The sequence below is a fragment of the Pezoporus wallicus genome, unplaced genomic scaffold (genome assembly GCF_028554395.1).
Source record: "Pezoporus wallicus isolate ANWC-B61680 ecotype Strahan unplaced genomic scaffold, APGP_CSIRO_Pwel_v1 contig_4684, whole genome shotgun sequence".
Taxonomy (NCBI): domain Eukaryota; kingdom Metazoa; phylum Chordata; class Aves; order Psittaciformes; family Psittacidae; genus Pezoporus; species Pezoporus wallicus.
Genome location: NW_026637499.1, coordinates 2463368 through 2482422, shown reverse-complemented (window position 1 = coordinate 2482422; position 19055 = coordinate 2463368).

Here is a 19055-nt window from a genome sequence, read left to right as displayed (position 1 = left end):
AAGGGATTAGACACATCAGGGACTTTAGGGATGGAAAAGGCCCATTACAGCAGCCAAGCTGCTGCCTCTGGATGCCTCCTGCCTGGACATCTCTTCCTCCCTTAGTGTGCTCTCTCTGACCAGTTCACCTGACTGATGCGCGCTCTTTCCTCCTATTCTAACAAGCAACTTTGGGACCCTCAAGGAATTGAAGGATATCAACCAAACCTATTTAGTATGATTTTTAAGGCAGCAAATGAGCCAACACAGCCACTTTGCATGTGGTAGAAACAAAGAAAGGATCTGAACTCCAAGTCTTGCAAAAACACAAGGCCATCAGTTGAAGGAGGACCTTTCTATGTACTCCGTCACCTTAACATGGCACAACAGCTTACGTGGGTGATGGGATTTGTACCAGTCACCCCTCTTCCTACTGCCCTATGGCCAAGAGAAGGATTAATTCTGATGGCTTTGCACCCTGTGCAAAGCTCAGTCCCTCAAGGACCAGTCCCCTCTTCAAGAAGTAATATCCCATGTGCCCTTCCCAAGCTGTTCCATCTCCTAATCTCCTACTTCTCAGAGCCCTTTAAATATGTATTTTGAATTCCAACCAGATTCTTGGACTTGGCAGATAAACTGTGGGTCCCATAAGAGTTGTATTTTCTTTGAGAGCCTTGAATGAAGTCTTTATAACAAACTTCATTAATATTGCTACCTATATCCCTGCTCCCCACTTCCTGTGCAAATCCAAACAGATTCTCCACACAGAAAGACTTTTCAAATTCCCATATTTACTTCCCCCAAACAGTGAGAGTGTTACTGAGGAGTTTGTGGTGGAGTCAATCCACATGTGTGTTGCCCTGCTGGGGTTTAAAGAGATGAAGCCTTCTATTCATTAGGGATGAAAAAACCTAGATGCAAGAGGGGAGGATATAAAGGTAGGGAGGTGAGGGCTCTGGCTTCATGCTGTTGGCAGAAGCCAGTTCAGTTTTGCATTGAGATTATACGACAATATAAAGTCATTGCAGCTAATGCAGAGCTGTGGGTCGAAGGGTGTTAAAGCTGCTCCTGCCAAAGTAATTGCAGTTAGCAAAGGAGTTGTTTAAAAACCATCACAGGCCTTTGTTTTGAGTTGGCTTGTTTAAAGAAATACCCATCTGCTGAATTCTTCAGGCTGTAGATGGGCACCTCTGGCTCTCAGCACCAGCCATCCACTGAGACCCAACCAACACCTGCCCAATCCTGCTCCCACTGCAGTCAGAGGGTGAGCTGTGCTTGAGGATGAAGGGGTTGGAACACAACTGGGAGGCAGAGGCAGGATTAAAACAGTCTAACAGAGGACAACATAAACCCAATACCTTGTCCTATACATTTGTCTCTTCAAGTCAGCTTTTCCCAGGTTCATTATCAAAGCTTGAGTAGCAGCATCAATTAGCTACAGACTGTGTACAGCACATCCAGGCTGGATAAGACACAGATGGACATCCGGAGAGTGAAACAGTTATTTGGGACATAGCCCCAGCTCCGTCATCTACATCTCAATTTCCCTTTTCCAATGCAAAGCCAAAAGACACGTAACTCTTCTCAAAGAGCCCTGCAAGCTGCAGCCTACATGCCATGACATGCAAGTAATCCCTCTGAAGACTATTTAAATGTTTATTCATGCTTTTAAATATATCTCAGTACAAGAAGCAGTGAGTTAAACCTTTCAGACCTTTACCTACATGCTCAATATAAAGTCATCTACAGGTCTAACCAGCCATGTGTGCTCACTCATAAGACAAACAGCAGCTTTAAGACCTTCTTTAGTATCTTGCTGGAGACAGCACAATTCAAGGAGGAGATCCCCATTTAGACACCAAGCCTCCTGTACATCTAAATGACTTAGTGTTCTCATTTCCTTTGACCAGGGGCACTTTACTGATGGCTTTAGAAACTCTCCTTGGACCAAACCTGTCCAAATGACTGAACCCTTGAGTACACAGCAAGGCTTATATTTGGGAAGGTGTCTGCAAAGGGCCACAGACTTAATCTTCGTTTAAAAAGGATTATAGATGGGGGATGTTTGGGATGTGTCAACAGGACTTCTTTGGAGTAGCTTGTTTTAAACTGGCCTGTTTTAATTGAAAGGTAGCAAAGGAAAATAAAACAGAAAACAAAAACCCATTTGAGCTGCTTCAGTGGAAAAATCACATTTCTGATTAAGAGTTTTGTGACCGAAGGAACATCAGAAATTACCGAAAACACCCCAAAACATGAAAACTCATGGGAAACTGTAATCATACATTCAAAATCCCTCTGCTCCTCAACAGGCAGCATTCCCAGCATGAAGCATCCTGCACAACACAACTGCCTGGGGCTCCCATGACATACAAAGTGAAATAGGAGTGCATCAGGGAACACTTAGTGTGAGCAAGGAGATCTGTTGAAGAACAGCAAGAACACAACACATTGACACCAAAGAATTGGAACATTCTGGATTTGAGTTTTCCTTACAAAAAAAAGTTCCTATTGGAAGGAGAACATTTTCCAAGCAGCTCATTTTAGCTTATATGTCAAGTTACAGCTCACTCCAGTTTGTCTGGCGTAAATAATCAGAGTTAGAATTGCATCAGATGCTGGCTGCAGAAGGGAGGTGCAGAGAAGCTGTTTCAACACCATGCTGGGGAAGCCATCTCCCATCCTCTCATTCCACTGCTTCAACCAGCTTGAACAGACTTTGCTTTTGCACCATGTGGCTGCAGAAGAGTCACTGGGGAGAGCTGCAGCTCTGTAGTGAGCTCTGCTCATTACAGCATGCATATGCTGCAAGCCACAGGGAGAGATGCTGCACCCTCTGAGCAGGGCTGCAATCCCACCAGAAGCCCATAGGAAAGCCACATCCATCCAAGAGCTCTTGGTTTTTAGCATCACTTACATGATGCACTTCCCCAGGTAGATGAGGAAGTTATTTCCTTGGCACATGGAAAGCAGTCTGACCTTCTGCAATAGAAAGCCCATAGAATTGGAGAAGTTTGGAAGTTGCCCTGAAAACCCTCTCTTTTTCCACAACATCCTCTGTATTTGGGGCTACTTTGGAAGGTGCTGAGCACCTCAGTTGAAGGAGAAAGCCTGTCAGGGGCAGAGATTCCATCACAAGGAACTCCTATATCACAGTACCACAATACCTACCTGCAGCACATGCCATACCCCAGCATTTGCAATGGGAAATACCACATTACATTTGAGCTACTGAAGCTGTAGATAGCTGTTTAGTTTTAATGGGAACCCACTGTGATGGGAGAGAAAATCCCAGCACTGACTAACAGAACAAAGACCAGTAATATCCCAGGAGAGAGAACGGGAAGGGTAAATATCCCTGTGCCAAGGATCACTGTTTAAAGCCCTTTACAGAACAAATGAAAGGCTGAAACCTTAAGAAATTTGGGATCTTTTCATTTCTTTTGCTAAGGAAGGAAGGAACATCTGTGGGAAGTATTTATGAGACATATAATGCACCTCACATAGTACCCTAAGGGCCATCTTCAGAGTAGAAATAAAGCTTCCATAGGAGGAGTTTGTTAACATTGCATTTGGATGCAAACACAAAAGCTCCCTTGTTCTGTAAATGACTTGCCGAGATAAGCGTCCCTTATCAGCAACACTGTTTTCTTTTGGAAAGGAAGGCACTGTGTGTGTACAAGCAGGGGATGGAAGTCAATGAAAACAGAAGGCTGGAGAGGTCTGAATGGAGATTTTGTGCTGTAATTCTAGCTTGGGGCTGCTTTTTTGGGTGTGGAAATATCAAACACTGACCTCTCACCGACGTTCCTTGGCAGTGGGATAAGCCGCTCATTTAGTTTAGCTCAGCCACAAAGCTGCTGTGTAACATAGCAAGGTCCTTGCACAGCTACACAGGCACGAAGCATCCCCTGGGCTGCACCCAGCCCTCCCATGCCCCTGCTTAAAATATCACTGAGCCCATGCCCATGCCCAGGTAACCCCACAGCTCATCAGGCAGCTCCTTCAGATGGGGAAGAAAAGAGGGTTTGTGCACAAGAAGGTTGGGGTAGAGGACACCAAAGGCATCCTGCTATTATAGCCGACAATCCCTTGCTAAAGAGAGCTTTTGGTGGTGATGCTCTGCTGCTTCTGGCCCAGAAACCCAAAATACACCAAGCTGAAGGGAACTGCATGAAAGTATCGCACAAAGAAGAGGTGTGCAACAACTATTCTCGATCCAATGTAGTCACAACATTTTCTTTAGTCAGAAAGGAAAGGTTTTTAGAGGTGAGCATCTCTGAGCTGAGACATGCTCAAGTGGCGATGGACTCTTGTGGTCCTTGGCTCAGGCCTGTGGCATCCACCAGGAGTTTTGTCTTGGTTTCGGAGCCACTTTAATACCAGAGGCTGCTCCGTTATAGGCTGATGATACATTAATGAAGTGAGAACCTGTAGGGGAACGCTGGGCTCCTCTCTGGAAGAACAAACTCAGAAATTCACATATGGCATCAAGATTCAGGGTAATTAAAGCAGAACCACGACAGCAGGCAGCTCTGGTTGAGTCTGATCAGAGCCTGAACAGATTTGGCATCTCTGCTCTTAGGGGAACATTTCAGACCTCTGCTGTATCAGGGCATTCAGCCAAACTAGCTAAACAGCCCTCCCAAGCCATCACAGCACCTGCAGCATGCCATAGACCCTGACATTTCAGACACCACCACCATTTCATGGCACACAAGCAGCAGCACAGCTTTTGGATGTGCTGTCACCAGTTCAGAAGAGGTTTCCCTTCCCCTACATTAAATGCCTCCCAGTGATTTTATTGGCAGGTCTGAATGCGATGTGGAGCTGTACCACAGCCTGGCTAGAAAAGCATGGATCCATCAGCAGGATCCATCAGCAATACTGTGTCAACAGCCAGTGGCAAGCGATGCAGAAACTCATTTGTTCCCAAGCGCATCATCTCCCTTACGAGGCACTCGCTATGCGTGGTCACAAGCTGTTCCATTAGACAGAGGGAGGCTGAAAAGTCTGGATTAAGTAAAAGGAAAACAGCTTTGATAGCCATCAGTGTATCAGTTAACACGGCGTTTCCCCACTGGCTTCAGACACACAGAGGGGAAAGGGCGCAAGGCAGGAGGAGAGCTCCACTGTTGTCCTGTCAGACAACAGAAGCCAACCTACTGAATGAAGAGTTGTGCTGTCAGGTCCCACAGCCAAGTCAACATGGGTAACTGGCCAAGATACCATAGCTAAAGCTTTACTTATCATATTTAAGGCTACCCAACTCTGTGTCACTCTCTCTCCGAGCAATCCAGGCTGGAGCATCCTCTGAGCGATCACGATTGTTCTGACCTAGACCAGGTATTGCTGAAAACCTGGTCTGGCACCATGATACATTTCTGCTCCTCCATTGCTAATTCAGCCACTAATACCTACACAGACTCTGTTCCATAAACAAGTCTAAAACTAGACAGAGGGATCAAGGGATTTAGTGGGATTCGCATGCTACAGCCAAGGAATGCTCCAACGCCATCCACCAGAGACAAACCATTAAAAAGACAGGTTCAAGGAAAGCACTCATGTGCAATGGAGTGGTTTGAGCTTGAAGCAATTGTCACTTTAAAACATATTCTCTTCTTCTGCCTTGGATTTAACACTTCCGCTCACCATTAGCCAGCCATGGAAAAGTAATAGGTCATCATGAAAGAACTGGGCTTCAATAACCAAAGACCAGCTCTCTGAGATGGAGATCCTGCTACTCAAGCCTAGAAGGCTTCTGCCAAAAGACTGGCAAGCAGGGAAAGAATTAGAACAGTCTAGAGACCCCTGATCCCATCCAAACCAGCCAACTGGATGCTAGCCGGAAGCACTCATCTGCAAAGCAGGGATAGGAGCCACACAATGTTTTACTACATAAGGCACAGCACTTGTGTTTAACAGGCAGTTACTGAGCCAGCCTGCACCCCAGATAAGCTAACAGTGCAATCTCAGATAAAGGCACAAGGGTCCAACATCACTAAACACTTGCAGGAGCATCATGAGAACCTACATCACTGCAAAGCTGGCTGCAGGCAGACCTCTGATGACACTGTGCAGCACCAGGATGGCATCTCCGCTCATGTTAACAGAGATGGAACTAAACAGCAATATCTCTTGTGATAGGATATGCACAAGACCAGCATGCCCCTGGGTTCTACTGGAACAGTTACCTCTAAAGGTGACCATAATTTGAGTCTTCTTTTGGTGGGAAGCTGTATTTCCTTCCTGGAAGGACTGAGAAATAGCATTTCCCTGGAAAACCCATGGAGCTTTCTCAGAAGCAGAGCTTTCTACCCCCAAACCACTCAGAACAAACCTAACTAGCAACAACAGACACCATACTAACCTGTGGGTGGGAAGTGGTCTTATCTGACTTAATTACATTTAAGAATACAGCATGGGCTGTTTTGAATCAGGCCTTGTTTAGGTAAGACCTCAGGAAAGGAAAAGAAACACAGCCTAATCCATTTCAGGTTTCACAAGACAATAAACTACTAGTGCACAAAGCAAAACACTCAAGAGTTATTACTGCCCTGAAAACCCATCACTTAACATTTACCCTTGCTCGTCTCTGAAGGAAACTTGCTTGATTTAACAGATATAATTTTTGACAAAGCCTTCTTATCCCTTAGGCAATCATAAGCCATTCCCTTATCCCAGAAACCAAAGGTATGCTACTCTGCTCTGTGGTTCCTGGTTTCTTTTCTCCCCCTAGACTACTTAAAGTCAAGTACTAGGTTTGCCCTTTCAGTCCTATGTAACCTCATTCATCCTGAGGAGCCCTCAAAGGGAGCCAAGAACAAACTGGTGCTCAAAAACATATTCTGGGTACTTGAGGGTGAATTTTATCCCTGCCAATTATCCAAGTACCTCCAGCATGAGCCCATTCCATCATCAGTGCCTGTAGAGCATTAGCTGAAATAGCAAACTGCAATCACACCGGTTTGGATGGACGCGCTGAAGTCATGAAGCGTTCTGGCATCTTCCAGCATTAGGTTCCCTCTGCAGTGGGCAGAGGATCGCTGCCTCTTTGGTCTCATTCACAATGATTCTTCCTTGTGATATATTTTGGAGGCATGCCTATTTGTTTGATGTAGTTTCCACTTTGTGTCTTTCCTCTTTGAGTCCCAGGGCACTGAGCAGCTCTCGGCTCAGCTGAGCTGGTCTCTTATTATACTCCCTCTGTTTCCTTTGATCAGGATAATTTGTGTCTTTCATAAGTCAGTCTTTAACACATTACAGCAATCAACTGAGCTGAGACAAACAAGGCAAAAATGCCTGTGTTCTGGGAGGGATGTGAAGATACTGGGGGCCATATGTTCCCATCTCTAAATGGTACATCACTTACGCTTTCCATCATAAGTTGCTGCTATAGAAGCCTCTTTTATCCAGCTTAAACTTAAGTAGTTTAAGTCTCTCTCTGCTCCCAGCTAGAAGAATGAAGCCAGCTATGATCCCTGGGCATGATCTGTGGTCAGGGAGGAGCAGCTAGGACATGCCATACACACAGCCCACATAGCCCCTTCAAACCACAGCCATTCATGCAGAAGTGGTCCTGCAGAGCACAGCCTCTTCCTGGGCCACAAAGGTACCTTTGGAGTGGTGGAGGAGCACCTTGGAGCCACGCTGTGCACATGACACTGACTGCACTCACATCGTGGGGCCTCCCATCCCTACATTTATGATCTCTCTTCCAGCTGTGTTTTGAAACCATGCTGCCCACTGACAGAAGGCTTCTCTAGCATTGCCTTTTGTGCACCAGATCACAAGAGAACACTGTGAGGTTGAGCATCTTCAACCTGGTCTACGTGTCTGGGTGAAGGCCAGCACTACCCCCACCATTTCCCTAGTTCATCATCTTACATTTGGCATAAAGGCCAAATCCAAACCCACTTAGAAGCAGAGTAGCAGTTCATAATCACATCCATTAACATTTAATCTTTAGCATCTTTCTGCCTTTATGAACACAAAGGAATTTTAAGCTACTTCACTGATTTACCTCCTACATCCTGCATGTAGTCTTCAACCCTGCTTTATTCCAGTTAAAACTCCTCACCTCCCTCCTCACCATGTCTTTGACTGCAGTGAACCACCACATCCCCAACAACCTGGCCATTGCTTTGACTCGCTCCGCTCGCTCCTGCTCCCAAACCAGACCCAAGCGCAATAACTGCACAGGGTTTACCACTCCAAGAACATGGCCTGTTGTATTCCCCCATCCTGCCAAAATCCTGGTCTCCACCCTGCCAAAAATCCCCATCCAGGTCCATGCCTTAGCTCATAGTCAGATCCCTGCAACCGCCTCTCCTCTGGCCTTGGCAGGCAGATTTGCTCCAGCGTGTATCTGCCTGGAACGGGACCATAAAGATTCCTTTTAATCTGTTTGCCTTCCTGTTGTAATTCCTTCTTTTGCGTTTATCTTTCAATTTTCCCTACAACACCAAAGCAAAACCACTTCCCTGCACTCCCAAGGACCCCTTAGAGCCCCACTATAAACAGCAGCAGAGCGCACTCCTTGCATCCCTTAAAGCTTTTGCACCTCTTTCCTCCGATATCTCAATCCCTCTCTGAAAACAGCCAGGCTGCTGCTGTGCCAAGGCCATTGCAGCTTGTTCCATAGCTCCCAATGCTCCCATGTTCAGTTTGTCCACGCCGTTATCATTGTGTGGTTTGATTGCAAGCACCATCACTTTGTTCAAGCAGACCCCATCTGGAAGTAAGAGCTTTCCTTACTGCAGTAACACAGCTGATAAACTATGGCTTAGGAAGGCTTGCGCATCCAAACAAACTCCAACTTCTTCCACCTTCCTTGTAAAGGAAAAATTCACCCAATGCAATTTCTTTTTACGAGGCCAGCTTTTACAGACCCTCCAGCTCTCGTTATGGAAAATAAGTGGAAACTCCTGGCAGGGAATTATATTCTTTGTTGTTTTTTTTAATATATATATGAGCAAAAATGTATATTATGCTCTGCCTACATAGGCTATGCCAACAAAATGTGCTGATGCTTGCAAAACTATAGGACAGTTGTCCAAAAGCCTGCCACTTGCTACTAGTAGACAGTCATGAATTGTCCTTCTTGCTGACAAGTTAATGTTGCATCATAAACTGCCCATATGAAGTTTTGTTGCTATAACACATGATTGAATTCAATATGTCAGGAAAAGATGATTAATTGCCCTAGAGATCTGGATCTTTAAATATAGCAGAAACTCAGAAAACCCAATGTTCTTTCTTCTGATGCTGGTAGAATTTACATCACAGTTAATAAATAACAGGCCTCCTTCAGAAATTAGGTCATTAGATTAGTCTATTTGCTAACATAGAAACTCAATCAGATGAGACTGGTCATGTCTAGGATACACGGACAAGAGCGACATCTCAAATGCTTATGGGGAATAAGGCAAGGAAATCTTGGTCTGACTTTGAAGTGCTTGCAAGTTTAAATGCTCCAGTATTAGGGGTAAAATTAAAAGACTATAAAGGTTCTTTACAGCACCTCAGAACTTGAGATTTGTATCTTGAGATACCCCAAAACTGAAGTATCTTCTCAAAACAGAAGATGTGTAACCAGGCTAAGCGATGTAAATCTTGCTGTACAAATCAGTGGTGGCCACTCAGCCAAGCCACCTCCGAGGGGCAAACTTACCCCATGTGCTACCATGTGAGTCAAAGGGATCTATACTCATAGCACCTGAGAATGCAATTGGAGGAGGTTCTTCCAACCCATCCACACTGTACGGTATTAGTATAAATATGCTCTGAGCTCACCTGCTCTCCACACATTTTGCTGCTTTTTATGTAGCTCTGATGCCCAAGAACACCATCATTTAAAAGGTAAGTCCAGCCCTAAAGGCATTATGGTGAGCATTCAACTCTGCTGAGCATGGCCATGCAGCTCTGCAACAAACCCAGCCTCCCTCCACCTTCCCCAGCATAACCAAGTGATCTCAGTGACTTGGTTATTGAGCCATAACCGAGTGATTGCAAACTTGCCTACCCCAAACCTGATGCACTTCCCCAGCACACCAGAAGCCACCCAGCCATAACAGAGATGACCTTTGCCAGTGCTTGACAGCGAGCCTGCAGAGGGAAATGCTCCTGGTGGGATGCTCAGGCAAACCTAGAGGCAGACAGGGGCCACATTACCCTTCCTTAGCCAATTCTGATCATTTCCACATAGCCCCCATGCACAGAGCAGTCTTCCTGGACCCAGCACCCCACCAGCAGCCTGGGAAGAGCTGCTGTTGCCAGGAGGGAATATAAAAGCCAATTATAAATGATGGCTAGGCTGACAGCAAGTACTTTTAATACAACCACCACACACAAACACCAATATGCTGCATTGAATCCCTTTCTCATCAGCCCTTTGTATGCTGCAGGCTGTCAAGGGGAGCATGGCCCCCAGCACGACAGAGCCTGGCCTCAGGATTGCCTTGCTTGGAGTGTGGGAATCAGTGCTCTAAGGCCACAAGAAGCAGATAAAAATCGACTGGGACATCACCAGTTTGTTAAGGTCATCCCTTCTGTCCCAGTTTCATTTCTCAAAAGCCCTGGTCATGGGAGAAGAATCAATAGTTCCCTGGTTCTTGAGGGTGCTTTGGCCACTTGCAAGAGAACAGGCTGCTTTTACCAATGGCACACCTACTCCCAAGAGCTATGGGGAAATTTAGCACATAAATACAAGTGGTTGAATGGCTTTGATATAATATAGACCCACACCAGGGGGAGGAGAGGGAAATCCTCATGAGCCTGCATGAGACCTTATCTCCTGCAAACAAGCATGGAGCATCCCACGGGGACAGAGGGGAGGTGGACAGAGGGCTCTCCATCAGAAGCCTCAACGTAAAACAATGCATGTGTCTCTCTGCAGCGCTGTGCCTGTGCTTTAACAGACCTTTATAGCCCAGGGTACCAGAAAACAAGACACCAGCACTTAGGGCAGAGAGTTCTTTCCTATTTGCTCTTTAAAACGCTCTATGGGCAGAGGAAGGCTGCTCAATAGACCCCGTGCTCTACAGGAACACAAGCCTGGCTGTACATGGGTTGTTATTGTACAGACTGCTCTCCACTGAGGCTTGCCTGTTGCCTCCAGTCTCCAGCAGGACCCCGAGCTCTGGCCAAGCCTCTGCTCCTCACACTTCTGTTTTCTTAAATGGACTGAGAACTCCTTTCATCAAGTTCACATGGGGAAAATGCATCCATCCCCGCGCCCAGGCAGGTTTTCAGCTCAGCCCCTCCCTCACATCAGCAGTGAGCCCATCTTATGACAATAACCAGGCCCCAAAGCACCACATACACACACACAAACCCCCCTTTCTATGGAGGTTTTGCCTGCATAGGGCTGCTAGGAATTAAAGCAATTCCCTCACCACAGCTCTCCGGGTGATGGGACACAAACGTGAGGCACTCCCTCTGCCAACTGCAGCCGCTGGGATGTGGTCTCATGAAAAACTGGGATTTAAGGTATTTCCCCTCCCTCTATTCTCAAGCCGGGGCACTTAAGTGTGAATGTGCCTGGTTTTGGAAGTGCCCTGTAGGCTTTTCCAGCCTTGGAAAAAGTGTTGAAGGCGACATTTAACAGAATGGATGGAAGCACTTCTGTATCGGATTAACGTTTCAGACCTGGGCTATTCTGCATTACAACTACCCTGCTATAGGATTATTTCCTTTCAACATCTCTGCAAGTCCAAGGAACTTTGCACCTCCTACACTGCACCTCCCAGCATCATCAGACAGAACCATAGAATGGCTTGGGATGGAAAGGATCTTAAGATCATCCAGTTCCAACCCCCTGCCATAGGCAGGGATGCCTCACATTAGACTGTGGTACCCAAGGCTCTGAGCATCATTTATTCACACTGATAATTGGGAGGGGAAAAAAAAAACAGGTAGAAATGATGGTGAGAACAGGAATGAGAACTCAAAACCATCAGCACCTCCTCTACAGGTCTCCAGGACTTGTATAGATGGGGAGAACCACAGCAGAAAAGCAGTTCAAACCTGCCAAACCTTCAACCAGCACTTCTCTGACACCCAGGCTGCCTTCTGGGCCTCCAACACCTTTAAGACTGCTTCTTCTTCTTGGGCCCAGCTGGATGCAGGAGCAGAACCACCATTAAAAACAAAACCACACCATAGCCCATGGCTTTGCAGCTCAAGCTGTGCATAGAAGACAACCTGGGAGACACAGGAACTGCCAAACACAGCAAGCACTAGTGCACTGCTGGAGCTCAACCCTGCCTCTAGAAGCAGCCTTAGCTTTCAATGGTGGGGCAACAGGGCCTGCTATGAAGGACAGCTGCCTTGTTAACCAGTTTTAGACCATTATGTGCTTTAAACCACTTCCATTTCTAACACAAACTGATCTTCTTCCCTTTCACCATGTTCGTCCTAGATGCTGTAACTGGAAGGGTTATTACTCATAACAGTGAAGTCTCTTCTGAGCCATCTTCAGCACCTGATCTCACATCTAACCCTGATCTCTTATCCAGCAGTGCTGTTCCCTTCTGCACCTTCCCACTTTGAGTATTTTCTGAAGAGAAAGAGAGATGGAGACTCAAACACAGGTCCTAGAACTAACTCTGACCCTGCTGTGTGGACCTGGAGAGGCAATTTCTCCATCTGTTATGTTAGATTTCCATCAGGAGTTGGGTACCAAGGAAATGAGGAAGGAGGCAGCAAGGAGATACAGAAACACCTTGAAAACAAACCATTTGCTGCAAAATAACCCAGTAAAGCCACAAACGAGCCCAGTAGAATGAATTGTCTTTCCTGGCTGTCCCGTCACAGCCACCTCCCATGATGCACAAAACATCAGCATGGGATGGAGATGGGTTTCCCAGAAGCCTGTGTCCGAAGGGACAGGGTGTGGATTGCATCTGATGTCCCAGTGGAGCTGCCACATACTGCTCCAAAGCTGACCTTACAGCTCTTACAGCCAAGGGAAGCTTTAACAGGGTGCATGCCAGTTCCTAAGAAAAGCAGGGAGATGGGGAGGGGTTGATTTAATAGTTAAGGGGGTTCCACTCCAATGGAGACAAGTGGGGATGACAGAACTGAGAAGTGAAGCTCAACACGGAGGTGGAGTCTGCCTGGGACCTGGCACACTGCATCGCTGGGCTGAAAGATGTCAGCTTTCACATGCTCCGTTTTTCCAACCCCAAAAAGATGGATTTTTCCACAGCAGCAGATGCTTTTCTTGAAAGATTTCTTTGAGGAGAAAAGCCAAAACCTCCATGAGGAAACTGTTCTGATGGAAGTGTTTTCAACAAGCCCCGTTTCGAGGTCTATTTCAGGACTGGCCTGAGTCAGTTCTCCAACTCATCACGGGTTGTTTTTCCTGCCGTTACGTACTTCTGAATTGAGATTGTCTCTGTTTTCACTGAGCTCCTGCTACTGTTTAAACAAGCCCTTGTTATGAGTCAGGTCATGAACGTGGCTCAGCCTGGTGTGACCAAGGCCTGCCAGTCTGCATTCGCCTCCCAGTAGGGAATCCCATTCCCAGCAAGACTAATGCTGTTGCATAGGGATTGCCCATCCCTTCACAAGCTTTTCCCCAATCTCCCATTGAAAATCCAACCATTTTCAGCCTCCTCCACCCATTTCCAGAGTGAAGTCAGAGGAGTTTATAACCAGCCTGTTTCTACAGGGTCATTTCCACTCATGTTACTATTGATAACCTGAGAATTATTTCTTGATTCTCAATTTCAGCTCAATATCCTGCTCCATTTGTGTTGCATCCCCTCCTCTCCAAGTGCAAGAGGATGGCACAGTGAAGTAGCAGTTGCCACCAGGACAGCAGGGTACAGCGTCTGGCTCGCACAGCATCAAACAGCCAGGGATGCTCCATCCCCAAGTTTGGATTCTGCTAAACACCTAATTGCATTTTCCATTGCTATTTGGGCAAGGCGGGCTGCAGGCTGGCCAGGGGCCCCATATCTCTATCTTGGGCCTATGGACTGAAGCCTTCATAGCTTCTGTAGGGGATAGGGTAAAGCATCTTGGCTGCAGAGAAACCTCAAGCCTCCTTTAAGCCCTGCAGCAACAGCACCAGGGTAAGCTCTGCTGGTAAATGCACTTCACACCTTTAATTTCAGCTGCTTTAGATGTTGACAGACTTAACAGGGCAGAGTCCCATAGTACTAACCTAGACTGATGGCAGCAACCTCTGCCTTGGTCCACAGGACCAGAGGAGCACCCGATGGCAATTTAACAGGTACCAACAAGATGCTCCCCATTGAGAAAGCCACTTGCAATTAGCGCTGCTGCAGGCAGCCGCGCAGACACCCACAGAACACACTGCCACAGCACCCCTGCTCCGCACCAGCGCGACGATTGCTATGTTTTCCAGCGTGCCATCCTTTCCTGATGCTCTATCCTACCAGCTTCTCCGGGCATGAGCAGTGATTTGTGGCCTCGGGTTGCCCTCTTGTGGTGCACCTCAAGGGAGATACAGCAGCACCCAATACTTCCCCCCCACACTTTGGAAGCACAGATCGCCATCCGCGTTCAGGACTACCAACATCAATTCATTCTCCTTAGTTACCTCATCAGAGCACTTCGAAGCAGTGCACAGATTGTCAGCTGTGATGAGCCATACACGTTCTGCAGCTTAGGACAACATTCTTCCAGTCAACGCTATTTTTCATCAAAACAATTAAAAAAGCCCCTATGTGTAAGGAGATTGGATTCCAAATACAAATTCCAGCCAAAAGCTATTTAAAAAATTGTTAGAAAAACACAAATCAAAACAAGCTCTTCTTTAGCCAAGAACCGAACCAAGAAGTTATTCTTGTCCCTCTACAAATAAGTCCCATAAAACACTAGAACCTTCAAGCCAAAAATGAAAGCTGCACCACAAAGATGACTTGATTTTTTTATCATTTACTTTTGTCATTTCAGGTTACAAAGACATCTTTTATTGGACAGGCTCTTGGGTTTAAGTTAAAGTTTGTTTTTAACCAGAAATAGTCTTCTCTTCACCCAGCAGTGAGTGCACTATGGTAGGAGATCAATAATGTTAGGCTGTGAGGCTCCCCCAGGTCACCGATTTAGGAGTCTAATTCACAGCACTACCTAGAAGTGAGTTAAATACATCTGTACAGGAGATGATAGACACTGCTCCACTGAGCCTTGGGCTCCCTGAGCCAAGTTCCTCACCTTCTAGGTGATGTACCACTGCAATCAATGCATTGCATTGGATGCCTTGCCTCAAATGTCTAGGTGCTTACAGGGAAAGCCTTGGTCATTCACTGCAGCACAACCTCAAAAGCTGGACCAAAAAGGTGTTTGGAGAAACCTTGTGAGAACAGGTACATTTGCAGCCATCCTCCCATGGTATTTGGCTACTTGAACACATGTATTTATACCTCTGAACTGAGGCAGGGCAAGTCACACAGAGACCACATCCTGCACAGCTTTGGTTGCAAGGCCTTAGAGTAAATCTGTGCATCCATCTGCAGTTCACTGCATCTCCCCAACTCTAGAAAGCTATGAGCACTCTGGGAACCTAATGAGCCAAGCAGGATAAGGTTGGACTTGCACACACTATTGAGTTGGACAACCTTCAGGCAGATCATGCACATCCTTGAGGGCATCCCACACCCGACACCTTTGTTCCTGCCCTTCACTGGCACCATTAGGGACCAGATTTTCACTCGAGCATCCGCTGTGAGCTCCCACCAACCCAACCGAGAAACACAGGATTAAAAACAAAGGCTGCACATCTCCATTACAGCTACAATTTAGTGTGAGAGACACTTAAACAAGCAAGCCCAACATGGGAAGTCACCCAGCAGCTTCCCATTCCCAAAGCAGCACAGCCAAAGGTGGAGAGAAACCTGCTTTAATCAAACACCAGCTCAGAACAGCGTCCAAAGGATGGAGCTGCAGGGCTTGTGTTGTACGGTAGGTAATGATTTAACAGCTGCCTTCAGCTCTGCTCTTCGACTGGGAATTTCAGAACATCAATCCCAGGGAAATCGATGGAAACGCAGCTTGATGAACGGTTAAGACGTAAAAGCCAATCCGTATTTTGACCAGCGCATCAAGCACTTTATAAAGCCGTAAATACTCCAGCTTCCGACCAGGCTCAGACACAAAGGGAGGAAAAGCACATTTAAACACCTGAGAGACACGGGAGCAGCGCTCTGCTGCCATCTCCAGTGCACAGGGTAAAAGCACACAGAGAAAACCCTCGAGCGGCTCATCCGCTGCATGCGGTTTGCACGGTGGAGGAACCCCCCGGTAGCTTGCTAAGGGAGAAGGTGGGTGCCTAAAGAGCATCGCCTGCTGTCATCACCATGGATTCTGGTCCTGCCCCCTCGGGGTATTTACTGCTCCCCAGATTCGGGCGCTGTCCTCCCTGATCACACAGGAGGAGAGGCAACATGCCCTAAGAGATGCGTGTGATGTGCCATAAGAAAACTGAACATCAACGGGCAGCTACCTATGAAGAGAGGTAGAGATCACCCATACAGATCTGCCTACAAAGATCACCCATACAGATCTGCCTACAGAGATCACCCATACAGATCCTCTCCTGCACGCACACAGCACTGAGACCCCAGCAGGACGACACAGGTGGCTCTTCTCTAAGCTTCACCCATGAATCAACCAAACAAGACATCCTGATCAATCCCACATGTTTAGACAGAAGCTTGATTCTCTAAAGCTCATTGAGCACATTAACAGGGCTTCAACGTGCTCCAGGCATCACACAGGTCAGCGCTTTAACCCACAGATGCAGGAGGAACAGGCAGGACCCCTGCATACCCTTCGTTATTATCCACCAAGATAGAACCAGAAGCAAATGCAAAACCAACCAACGTGAATTCTGCCAGAGACATTGCAGCAATCAGAAGCTGCCACCACCACCAGGCTGAGCTGATGCTGCCCCACAGGACATCCCTACATCACTGTAGGGACACATTCCTCCTGTCTCCTAGGTCTCTCTTCCCGAGATTTACACCACAGCTTAAGATCCTCACTGGAAAAGCAGCAAATTGAACTGCTACACAGCAAACCACAGCAGGACAAGCCCACAAGCAGGTATGGCTGGGGCTCAGCACCATCAGCATGCAGTACCCATGAGCCAGGACCACCCAGCCATGAGAGCTGCTCCAGCCCTGCTGCTTTAATTCCTGCCTTAGCTCTGAGCCCAAGGAGCAGACTGAGGCCAAGTCCTCATTACTGCAGATCATTAGCTGGATGGGCAGAGGCCTCCCCTTATCACTTTCCCACATAGACACTGAAGAAGCTCTGCTCCCGACAGGAATATCTCCTAGTTTAGGCTGAGATTAGCAGCTCTGGTCTCAAGCTCAGCCCAGGAGCATTAACCCTTTCTGCATTGATACAACACCTCTGACTGCTGTTTCAGACACTGAAGACCCAAGCATCCGCTATCCTCAGAGGGCAACCAAACAGCTTGCAAAGCAGGAGCTTTCACTGGTACAAGCTTTCAGCACTGATGGGGTTAAACCACAGCCAAAAGCCCATCTGGAAGGTGATTTCTGTCAAACAGCGGCCACCTCAGCTGGTGCCTGGGACTCTGCCCATCTCCTCCATCACCAGCCAGGCCAGGAGCCACAGGGGTTTAAAACAACCAGTGGGAAAACATTGCTCAGCCCCTACCATGGGGCAGCCCCACAGCCATCAGAGCCAAGGGGAAAGAAGTTTGGGAATGCCTCAATTTGCATCGTCATCACCAATTGGGTATTGACTGAACCTAATGCTTGATGGCTCGGGAACACATGTTAAACCCCACCTCCAGTTTAACTCAGCTGGTGGCAATTCACCTCTAATCATCACATATAGCTTTAGTTCTCCCCTAAAGAACCCCCACTTCTTCCCCTGTTGCAGCTCTGTTTAATGCTCCCCTTGGGAAGTCTGCTCCTTGCTGGAGGATTCAGGATGCTCATGATAAAAGCTTTCATCCCATTTCTCACTGCTGTCACCTCCTCAAGGGCACTGTGTCATCCCCTTGTTCCCAGCACCATCTGGTCTCCCTTACATCTCCCAATACACCTTTTTTTCCCCCTCCACACACAGGTATTTCCTATTGCTGCACCTTCTGCTGCTTCAGGCAGCACCCACCATGCAGACCCCGCACAGATTACAGCAGTCCCACGGTCTCTGCAGGCACTGCTTTGCCTCTGGCTGTATCCTGTGAACAATCCACTAATTGGTAATTAATTACTTGCACATCTCTAACGCTCCCTTTCCAGGCTAACGGAGCATTTTACAAGCATCAAGGAAGCACAGCTCCTTCCCCGGAGCCATTCAGCGCAACACCAAACACTGCTCAAATCACTGCAGTTTCGGGGCCTAAACCCTGATCCTCATGTGCACCATTCACAGCCCTGCACTACGGATTTCCTATGGCTTCTTGCAGCTTCCCTGCCGTCTTCATCCAATACGGACCCACATGCAGCCACATCTACTAGAAAATAGCAGTAACTCTTCCCTCCCCTGCTTTTTCTTACCCTATAAACCAATATAAACATCGCATTCTCTTTGAGCCACAACTTCAGCATCAAACAACATGATTTAGCAATCTAAACACCAGGAGCCAACACAATTTTCACATAGGCCAATGAAGACGGCAGCATGTCTCTACTCTGAGCTCCCTGCCTGCTTCAGAAGCCTCTCTCTGCTACCAGAGGGGAGAAGCAGGACCCCCACATCAGCAGCGATTGCCAGCAACAACAGTGGCATCCTGGCTGCAAACAACTCTTCCTCTGCAGCACTGCACTCCCTTGGCCCTCATAAATGGGGGGGAAGGAACATTGCCTTGCCAAATCACTGCACATCATAATTAAGCAGTCAGAAAAACAACCCTCTTGCTGCTTTTCCCTATGGGATTTAAACTTGGGTTTCCACTTTGCTAACACCAGAAGCCTCACCCATGAAGGAAGGGGCAATATTAACTTCATAGAAGCTTGAGCTGCAGGCCCATCACAACCAAAGCAAAGCAGACCTGTTATCACACCCCCTTGGCTGGAGACAGCAGCCCCTGCATCACACACCCCTAACCACAACCATTCCCTGCA